This window comes from Ascaphus truei, chromosome 15 (genome assembly GCF_040206685.1).
Source record: "Ascaphus truei isolate aAscTru1 chromosome 15, aAscTru1.hap1, whole genome shotgun sequence".
NCBI lineage: Eukaryota > Metazoa > Chordata > Amphibia > Anura > Ascaphidae > Ascaphus > Ascaphus truei.
Genome location: NC_134497.1, coordinates 28,538,950 through 28,550,082, shown reverse-complemented (window position 1 = coordinate 28,550,082; position 11,133 = coordinate 28,538,950).

Genomic DNA, 11,133 nt, shown 5'->3' with positions numbered 1-11,133 from the left:
AATCGCGCAGAAAGCAGCAGAAAATGGCGAGTTCCGAAAAACGCGCCAATTTTTCTTTTCTATTTGTAAAACTCGCCTCGCGGCTGGTGAGAACCTCAATCTCGCCAGTTTTAAAAATATCCTAATGCAGAGAGGCGCGAACGGATCTAGCGGCTGTTCGCGCCAATAAAATGGCACGATTGTCTCCTTTTTGCCTCGCCAGAAAAAATTGGCAAGAAGCTGCCGCTCGCGGCCATTGCAAAGGGAAAAAAAAGGCGCAAATTTGTTTTTACACGTTTCTGAAGCGCGCATCTCGCCAATTTAAACTCGCCACACGCATCCATGTTAAACATAGCAGAATTCGCACTTTTCTGCATATGGAGAATAAAACTCTCCAAAAAAGCTACTTTTTAATAAATTCGCCAATTTTAAAATTCGCTGCTCTCTGCATAGGTCCTAAGGTGTTTAAGGGGTTAATTGATATCTGAATGTACTTGCAATGTATTGGCTTGGTTTGGCTATGTTTTGTGTGGGCAAGAGAAGGAAGGCGCTGGCGTCGGACACTTCGTACTTGATGAGGTCAGTAGTACTTTATTATTTGAATATGCTTAGTTAATGTTTTTAATAATGGGCAATTAATCTATTAATCCATAATCTGGATAATAGTTATTTGCCCATTATTGTACTGTAGGTGTTGAGGGGGAGGGTGTATGTATTGAATGTATAGGCCAGGTTTATTTTTTTACATTCAGGGTTACTTCCGTGGTTTTGCGTGGACCTCTGGAGACCTACCCGCGGGAATCCTCGGTATCCTAAAGGGTATCAGGCTGGTGGTTCCACGGGTGACACATGCGGGGGATGATGATGTGTGGTCCCACTTCTGTGGGGGCACCACGGACTCCGTAGTCTGCGGGGATGACGATGTGTGGTCCCACTTCTGTGGGGGGCACCGCCGACCCGTAGGTGCGGGGATGATGATGTGTGGTCCCACTTCTGTGGGGGCACCGCGGACCCGTAGTGAGCACCCGTGAGTTCCCCAGACCCCCATGGGAACCACCCGAGGCCCCGCAGACACCTGTGGGTTTGACCCGGGGCTCCCAGACATCCTTGGGCCTACCGTGGGGGACCCAATTGTGGCTCACGGTGACCCAAGGAGACCACCTGGCGCCATGGTGCTGGCAGGATCCCACCAGCAGGCCTCCAGAACCTGTGGAATGCTGCTGGTAAACTGTAGGTCTGTCCAGGTGCCCTGCCAGCCCACCGGGGACTAGCGTGTGGCTGCGTTATGGACCCTGAATGTAAAAGAATAAATCTTGTATTTATGGGGGGGGGCACAAGGGGGTGGGTAATGTATTTAATAAATAGAATGCTGTTTATTGTGGGGCTGTGCATTGTTTTGATTGCGTGGACTGGGGGTGGGGGGTGGGGGGGGGGGTTCCCCAACTGTATGTGGGTAGGCCTCCCTTGTGGGTAGTTAGTGGTTGAGGGTTGAGGGTGGTTAGGCCTCACGGGTGGGGGGTTAGAGTGGGAGGGTATGTACAGTAGGCGTCCCGAGTGGTGGGTGAGGGGTGGGTTAACCCCTTCATGACTGTAGCGGTTAATAACCGCTATGGTGATTAAGGGGGTTAGGGGACTTACTTTGAAAGTGTTAATTTTTTTTCTCTGTTTTACTGTACAGCAGCGGAGGTTGCCATGGGTAGTGGGTAGTGTATTGAATGTATTTATTGGTTATTATGCCTTAACCCCTTCATTACCTTAGCGGCTATACGCTATGCTATTGAAGCCTCATTCTGAACTTTTAATAATATTGTGCAGGAGCAGGGGGTCCCCTGAGATTAGATTTCTGTCTCAGGGAACCCCCTGCTCACTGTACAATATTATTAAAAATACAGAAATGCTGCTTCTTTACCATAGCGCATAGCCGCTAAGCTAAAGAATGATTCTTTAATGATGTGTGTGTTTTATTCACAGTGTAGATGTGCAGGGGGTCTCCGGAGCTGAAGCGCACAGGTTTCAGGTCTGGGACCCCGTGCCCCCCGAGATACAGGCCCCTTTAGGGGGGGGGTGCCGGTATCCCTCTGCTCTCTCTGCTTGGTTTACAGGCCGCGATCACTGTGATCGGGCCCTTTAAACCAAGCAGAGGGATACCGGCACCCCCTAAAGGGGCCTGTATCTCGGGGGGCACGGGGTCCCCAGACCTAAAACCAACACGATTCAGCTCCGGAGACCCCCTGCACATCTACACTATCAATAAAAATGTATTTCAAATGTATTTATTGTCATTTATTTATTTATTTATAATTATTTATTTATTTTTTGGTGGCTGCTGTGTGTGTGTATATTTTTTTATTGTGGGTAGCGGGAGGGTGGGTGAATGGGGTATTAGCCCCAACGATGGTTGGGGAGGGCTTGCGGGGGGGGGGTTGCGGGAGGGCTTAACCCCTTCATGACCGTAGCGGTATTAACTGCTACGGTCGTGAAGGGGTTAAGTGCACCCGCAACCCCCCCCCCCCCTCCCGCAAGTCCTAAACTCACACCAAGGGCCAAATACCCCCCTCACCCATCCCCACTACACACAATAAAGCGGGCACGGTGGGTTAACCCCTTCATTGCCTTAGCGGCTATCCGCTATGCTAATGACGCAGCATTTTCCGTATTTTTAATAATATTGATCAGGAGCAGGGGGGGTCTATGAGCATTAATTTCTGGCTCAGGGAACCCCCTGCTCACTGTACAATATTATTAAAATACACAAATGATGCTTCTTTACCATAGCGCATAGACGCTAAGGTAAAGAACGAGTGTTTATTTATACTGTATATTGTATGTGTTTTATTGATACTGTACATGTGCAGAGGGTCTCCAGAGCAGAAGCGCACAGGTTTCAGGTCTGGGGACCCCGTGCCCCCCGAGATACAGGCCCCTTTAGGGGGTGCCGGTATCCCTCTGCTCTCTCTGCTTGGTTTACAGGCCGCGATCACGTGATCGGCCCCTTTAAACCAAGCAGAGGGATACCGGCACCCCCATTAAGGGGCCTGTATCTCGGGGGGCACGGGGTCCCCAGACCTAAAACCAACACGATTCAGCTCCGGAGACCCCCTGCACATCTACACTATCAATAAAAATGTATTTCAAATGTATTTATTGTCATTTATTTATTTATTTATAATTATTTATTTATTTTTTGGTGGCTGCTGTGTGTGTGTATATTTTTTATTGTGGGTAGCGGGAGGGTGGGTGAATGGGGTATTAGCCCCAATGATGGTTGGGGAGGGCTTGCGGGGGGGGGGTTGCGGGAGGGCTTAACCCCTTCATGACCGTAGCGGTATTAACTGCTACGGTCGTGAATGGGTTAAGTGCACCCGCAACCCCCCCCCCCCCTCCCGCAAGTCCTAAACTCACACCAAGGGCCAAATACCCCCCTCACCCATCCCCACTACACACAATAAAGCGGGCACTGTGGGTTAACCCCTTCATTGCCTTAGCGGCTATCCGCTATGCTAATGACGCAGCATTTTCCGTATTTTTAATAATATTGATCAGGAGCAGGGGGGGTCTATGAGCATTAATTTCTGGCTCAGGGAACCCCCTGCTCACTGTACAATATTATTAAAATACACAAATGATGCTTCTTTACCATAGCGCATAGACGCTAAGGTAAAGAACGAGTGTTTATTTATACTGTATATTGTATGTGTTTTATTGATACTGTACATGTGCAGAGGGTCTCCAGAGCAGAAGCGCACAGGTTTCAGGTCTGGGGACCCCGTGCCCCCCGAGATACAGGCCCCTTTAGGGGGTGCCGGTATCCCTCTGCTCTCTCTGCTTGGTTTACAGGCCGCGATCACGTGATCGGGCCCTTTAAACCAAGCAGAGGGATACCGGCACCCCCTAAAGGGGCCTTTATCTCGGGGGGCACGGGGTCCCCAGACCTAAAACCAACGCGATTCAGCTCCGGAGACCCCCTGCACATCTACACTATCAATAAAAATGTATTTCAACTTAGAACAGAACTTCTTAAACGGTGAGTGAAACTTTTAGGGGTTACTGGGCTTCTGGGTCAGCACTCTCTTTGCGCCTTTCTGCTGATGTGGGCACTGTCTCCCATACCGCGGGACGTGGTGGCCGTGCCTCCGGGCTCCCCGGTTCTGCTACCGCAGCTGCTATGCCCAGTTTTTTTAGAAAGTTTTTCCCCTCCGTGGGGTGCTTTAGCACGTGCGAGCGGCCATTCCGCATAACCACGAGGGCGAACGGGAAAGCCCACCTGTAGCGGACTTCCCGGTCTCGCAGCACTTTAGTGACCGGGTGGAGGGCCCTTCGTCGTGCTAGAGTGATAGGGGAGAGGTCTTGGTATATTGCCATAGAGATTCCCTCAAAGGTTACCATGGGATTGGACCTCGTGATTTTGCAGATCTCATCCTTGGTTCTATAATAGTGTAACCGGAGGATCACGTCTCTGGGCTGGTTGTTAGGTGTGGGGCGCGACCGCAGGGCACGGTGGCAGCGATTCATGGATAATTCAGCCTCTGTCTTGCCTGGCATGATGGAGGTCATCCACCTGCAACCCAGCTCCTCTGGGTTCAGGATCTCCTCTGGTATGCCCCTTATCCGCAAATTGTTGCGTCTGTCACGGTTCTCACTGTCCTCCTGTCTGTCCTCTAGTTCTAGTACCCTGGCTTCCAGGTCTCCCATCCTTTTATTTGTTTCCCTGTGGCATCGTGCACTTTCCTCCATTCTTTCCTCCAATTCATTTGTGCGGGATCCGATTTGCTGGATATCTTTGCGTAGGCTCTCCACCTCTCCCCTAAAAAATGTTTTTAAATCAATGAGAAGCCGGGCGATTTCTTTCTTTATTACCCCTTTTTGCTCTGCTGATGTACCTTCCACCTCTGGGGTAGAATCAGAGTCTGAGGCTGCTGGTATCTCCTCCGGCCTTGCCTTGCTCCCCCCAGTGAAGTAGGCGCGCACGTCCGTTTTGCGCTTGTTTTTCTGTCTGGTCGTCGCCATTGCCCCCTTTATGTGGTATTATCTTAAGCAGTATATGTTCACAGTTTCGATGCTGTGTTTTGGACTCGGGTTGCTGCGCCCAAAATAGCTTTATTTAGCTTATTATTGCCGACGGGTAGTGGAGCCTCTGTCTTACACCTCCTGCACCATCCCCGTCGCGCATGCGCCTCAATAAAAATGTATTTCAAATGTATTTATTGTCATTTATTTATTTATTTATTTATAATTATTTATTTATTTTTTGGCGGCTGCTGTGTGTGTGTGTATTTTTTTATTGTGGGTAGCGGGAGGGTGGGTGAATGGGGTATTAGCCCCAACAATGGTTGGGGAGGGCTTGCGGGGGGGGGGTAGCGGGAGGGCTTACCCCCTTCATGACCGTAGCGGTCGTGAAGGGGTTAAGTGCACCCGCAACCCCCCCCCCCCTCCCGCAAGTCCTAAACTCACACCAAGGGCCAAATACCCCCCTCACCCATCCCCACTACACACAATAAAGCGGGCACGGTGGGTTAACTCCTTCATTGCCTTAGCGGCTATCCGCTATGCTAATGACGCAGCATTTTCCGTATTTTTAATAATATTGATCAGGAGCAGGGGGGGGGGGTCCCTGAGCATTAATTTCTGGCTCAGGGAACCCCCTGCTCACTGTACAATATTATTAAATCTCTCTCTGCTGCAAACACATCTCGCCCCCAGTATGTGCAGTAATTTACTGAACATGTACTGTAGAATAAATGCATAGTTTTATTTATTCGGGTTTATTACACAGTATACTGTTCGGCCGGAAAACATCAGCATACTGTACTGTACAGCACAATATTATCCATCGAAATCCCCCCATTAGCCGTTTTCTTTTCTGAGGAAAAACAAAATGAAAAGTTTTAATGTACAGTAATGGTCAGCCCCCTAAAGAAGTACCCAGCCTGCCCCACCAAAATAATAGTACTCACCATACTGTATTACTGAACTTCCCATTCAGCTTGCGCCGTCGCCGGGCCACTGCCAGTCCAGCTTTCATCATCATCCACGTCGATAGTTTGCAGAGGGACTAGCCCACCTGTAGTCAGCGGGAAATCGCTTAGGTACATGCAAGCTTCATCAAAACTGGCTGCGAAATCCGTCTCAGGGTTGTCACTGACGGCGGGACCATCATTAGAAGCTGGTGCTGGTGCTGGTTCTGGTTCTGGCGCATTGATTGGCAGGGACTGTCGCTTCTTATTTGGTTTTAAAACGACCCTTCGCCTTTTGCCGCCTCCATTATCATAGATACGGGAAAAACCCTGTGACACACACCAATACCCGCCAACAAATTGGGGCTCAATACGGTGAAAACAGGGGTCACTACATAACTTTTTCCTTATTGCATGCTTCCACAAATGAGGAGTTGGCGAAAATCTGTAAAAGTCATAGTTTTCGATGAAATACTGATAAATTTGAACAACTGTTGCCATCTTATCCTCTGTTGCATTAATAGCGGCCCATATCAAATAAGCATAACTTCTGTCAGGTTTTTGGAACACGGGCTGCATTTGAACACTCATGTCTCTGGAGAATAGTGAAAGCTAAAATGGTCTTTGTCTTTTATTTAATACAGTATGTAAAGCCTAAATTGATACATTTTTGCAACGTCTTCCTTCAATTTCAAGGGCAAGTTACAATAGCATACTGTACTGGGGTAAAGTATCTTTTTTTAAACGAAACAACTGCAAAGCCCACACATTACTTAAATCATGAGTTTATGCCATCTGGTGGACAAGTGAAACATTGCAGCCTAGTAAATCATTCTCATTATCATTTAACAGATCAGGCCCCCGTCAGCCAGGCATGAACCGTGGCTGGGAAGGCAAACGCAACGAAGCATGCAAGAGGTGAGCAGCGGCGGATTCCAGGTATCTGCCAGGTACAAACTGGGCATTTGCTCGAATAAAGTGTGTCGGTGCAGTACCTCTTGTAAAAAGTGATAAAGTGTCTAAATGGGTTGGTATCTCCAAACACGTGGACTGACTCCCACCAACCCAAAAACAGGTTTGCATAGGAGGGGGCAAAACTAGTACCCATTGCAGTACCACGTGTTTGGAGATAAAAAGCATCATCAAACATGAAATAATTGTGGGTTAATAAAAAGTGTATGGCATCCAAAATAAAAGTGCTCTGTGCTGGTGAAAATTTAGAGTGTTGTAAATAAAATCTGACAGCTGCCATCCCTTGTTCGTGCACAATGACTGTTTACAATGACGTGATGTCCATTGTTAGCCAAATGAAATTATTTTCCCAACCGATGGGACCAAGTTGAGCCATGAGGTCTCCACTATCCTTTATGTATGAAGGCAGTGATTGTACCATTCCCTGTAGGAAATGGTCCACGTATCTCGATTCACTATCTCCCAAAGATCCAATACTAGAGACTATAGGCCTCCCAGGAGGGGAGACCAAAGTCTTATGGATCTTTGGGAGATGGTGAAAAATCGGGATAACCGGATAGGGACAGAATCGGAAATCTAGTTCCTTTGAATCTAAAACACCTAATGTAGAGCCCTCCTCAAGGAGGGTTCTCAACTCTTTTAAGAAGACGGAGGTCGGGTCGCCACGTAATTTGATATAGGATGATTGATCAAGTAATTGGCGTAAAGCCTCGTTCTTATAATCCATTCTATCAAGTATCACAATGGCTCCTCCTTTATCCGCTCCTTTCACAATCACAGAGCTATTGGCCTTAAGGGAATTGAGAGCACTTCTTTCCGTTTTTGTAAGATTAGAAAGATTATTGTATTTAAGGGGTGTAAGTTGGAATGTATACCCTTTCTGCAACAAGGAAAGATCTCGCTTAATAAGTTGTTCAAACATGGTTAAACAATTCCCTTTTTATATGTATTGGAAAAAGGAGAGTGAAAAGGGCTCACTTAAGAGTGTAACTCACGCAATTGTAGAGCCTGGTATATCACTTCTCTGCTCATGAGATTAATCCATTCTATTTGTGTATACTTGTTTTTAATCATATTTTATATGTTTAGATTATGTTTGTTCGTTCATATTAAGGAGTGTTTATTTTGTTCATTTTTTTTGTTTAAATAAAGTTTATTTTATTGTTATGGCTTGAGCGCGCTGACGTCACACGTCCCGCGTCACGTCCTGCGTCACTCTCCCCCTTGAACCAGGAAGTGGCGGCGGATTGGTCACGCCAGCGCCGAATTAAGGTATTTAAATGCTCTCGTTTAGGTATTTCTATTCACCTTGATAAAGGGCCACAAGCCCGAAACGCATAGGTGTTCTGTTTTTGTGCTTTTGATCCATTAAAACTTTTATTGTGGGAACGCACCTCTGTGTTAACTTTTACTTCAGTGGAACCAGTGCTTCGTTTTTTCTCTCTCTGCTCCTGTTCATCTACATCAACGGAGGCACGGTACACTCCAGGAGAAGTGATATACCAGGCTCTACAATTGCGTGAGTTACACTCTTAAGTGAGCCCTTTTCACTCTCCTTTTTCCAATAGTGGCTGCAAGGATTTTGTTTGTTACCCCATGTCATTACCATGATGTTGTATTAATGCTGGACACCGGCAGGTGTATACTGTCCTTACCTCATTGCATGTGGGACTTTATTTTCCAGTTACACATCTAATAGGTATATGGGTGTAATCTAATATCCTAGCCTTATCTTTTGCTTTCTTTAGAGGGGTAGTCCGCTGTACATTCAAGTCAATCATTATTGTTTGCTGTGATTTTTGTTTAGAGCACCATGCAACTTTTTCTTTCCATATGTCCCTGTGTTCCCTGTGTCTAGGGGCAATCTGATTGGTCCGTCGGTCCATGGGCCGCCGCCCTCCCACGGCTCTCATTGGCTCACCCCCCCCCCTGTGTCCCACCCCCCCACGGCTCTCATTGGCCGGTGTACCTCGCCCCCCCCCCGTGTGTCCCGCCCTCCACGGCTACACCGCGTGCCCCTCTGAGCACAGTGCAGCCGCAGATTCTCCTCCTCACCGAGCGCCCCTGCAACCCCCCCAGCCGCACCTCACACCCGGCCCGCCATCTGCTTCTGAAACCCACCAGCCACCCCTGGGCCGCAACCTCCATCCGCACCCCCGCCGGATCAATCCCTCACACCCGCATTACCACCCCCCCTCGAACCGCACCATCAGCCCCTCTCACCGCCGCCTCACATACACCAAGAGGCGACGGCCTGGAGTGTGCGGCGTGCGGGAGAGGTGTGCGGCAGCGGGCGAGAGGAGACGGCCGGAAGTGTATGCGGCGTGCAGGCGTGAGAGGTGTGCGGCAGGGAGAGAGGCGAAGGCTGGAAGTGTATGCGGGCGGAGATGCGACTGCTTGGAGTGGTGGTGTGAGGGGCCGGTGGCGCCCGCTGCCACCTCTATCACGCCTTTCACCCCCCCCCCCCGCTCCTACATTTCACCCCCCTCCGCTCCTGCCTTTCACCCCCTCCCCCGCTCCTGCCTTTCACCCCCCCGCTCCTGCCTTTCACCCCCCCGATCCTGCCTTTCACCCCCCCCGCTCCTGCCTTTAACCCCCACCCCGCTCCTGCCTGCCTTTCACCCACCCGCTCCTGCCTTTCACCCCCCTGCTTCTGCCTTTCACCCCCCCCGCTCTTGCCTTTCACCACCCCTGCTCTTGCCTTTCACCCCCCCCTGCTCTTGCCTTTCACCCCTCCCGCTCTTGCCTTTCACCACCCCCGCTCTTGCCTTTCACCACCCCCGCTCATACCTTTCACCCCCCTTGCTCTTGCCTTTCACCCCTCCTCTTGCCTTTCAACCCCCCATGCTGCCTTTCACACCCCCCTCCTGACTTTCAACCCCCCCCTCCTGCCTTTCACCCCCCCCTCTTGTCTTTCACCCCCCCTCCTGCCTTTCAACCCCCCCTCCTGCCTTTCACCCCCCCCTCCTGCCTTTCAACCCCCCCTCCTGCCTTTCACCCCCCCTCCTGCCTTTCAACCCCCCCTCCTGCCTTTCACCCCATCTCTTGCCTTTCACCCCCCCTCCTGCCTTTCACCCCCCTCCTGCCTTTCAACCCCCCCTCCTGCCTTTCAACCCCCCCTCCTGCCTTTCACCCCCCCCTCCTGCCTTTCACCCCCCCTCCTGCCTTTCACCCCCTCCTGCCTTTCACCCCCCCTCCTGCCTTTCAACCCCCCCTCCTGCCTTTCACCAACCTCTTGCCTTTCACCCCCCCTCCTGCCTTTCACCCCCCCCTCCTGCCTTTCACCCCCCTCCTGCCTTTCACCCCCCCTCCTGCCTTTCACCCCCCCTCTTGCCTTTCACCCCCCCTCCTGCCTTTCAACCCCCCCTCCTGCCTTTCAACCCCCCCTCCTGCCTTTCACCCCCCCTCCTGCCTTTCACCCCCCTCCTGCCTTTCACCCCCCCTCCTGCCTTTCACCCTCCCTCACCCCCCCTCCTGCCTTTCACCCCCCCCTCCTGCCTTTCACCCCCCCACTCTTGCCTTTCACCCCCCACTCTTGCCTTTCACCCCCCCGCTCTTGCCTTTCACCCCCCCTGCTCTTACCTTTCACCATAACCCCCGCCCCTGCATTTCACCCCCCCCCGCTCTTGCCTTTCACCACCCCCCCACTGCTCTTGCCTTTCACCACCCCCCACCGCTATTGCCTTTCACCACCCCCCCTACTCTTGCCTTTCACCACCCCCCCACTCTTGCCTTCACCCCCCACTCTTGCCTTCACCCCCCCCACTCTTGCCTTCACCCCCCCACTCTTGCCTTCACCCCCCGCTCTTGCCTTCACCCCCTCTCACTGTTGCCTTCACCCCCCCACTCTTGCCTTCACCCCCCCACTCTTGCCTTCACCCCCCCCCACTCTTGCTTTCACCCCCCCCACTCTTGCCTTCACCCCCTCCCCACTCTTGCCTTCACCCCCCCGCTCTTGCCTTCACCCCCTCCCACTCTTGCCTTCACCCCCCCACTCTTGACTTCACCCCCCACCCTTGCCTTTCACCCCCCCCACACTTGCCTTTCACCACTCCCCCACTCTTGCCTTTAACCAACCCCCACCCCCACTCTTGCCTTTCACCACCCCCCCCCCCCACTCTTGCCTTTCACCAACCCTCCCACTCTTGCCTTTCACCACCCCCCCCTCCTGCCTTTCACCCCCCCTCCTGCCTTTCACCCCCCCACTCTTGCCTTTCACCCCCCACTC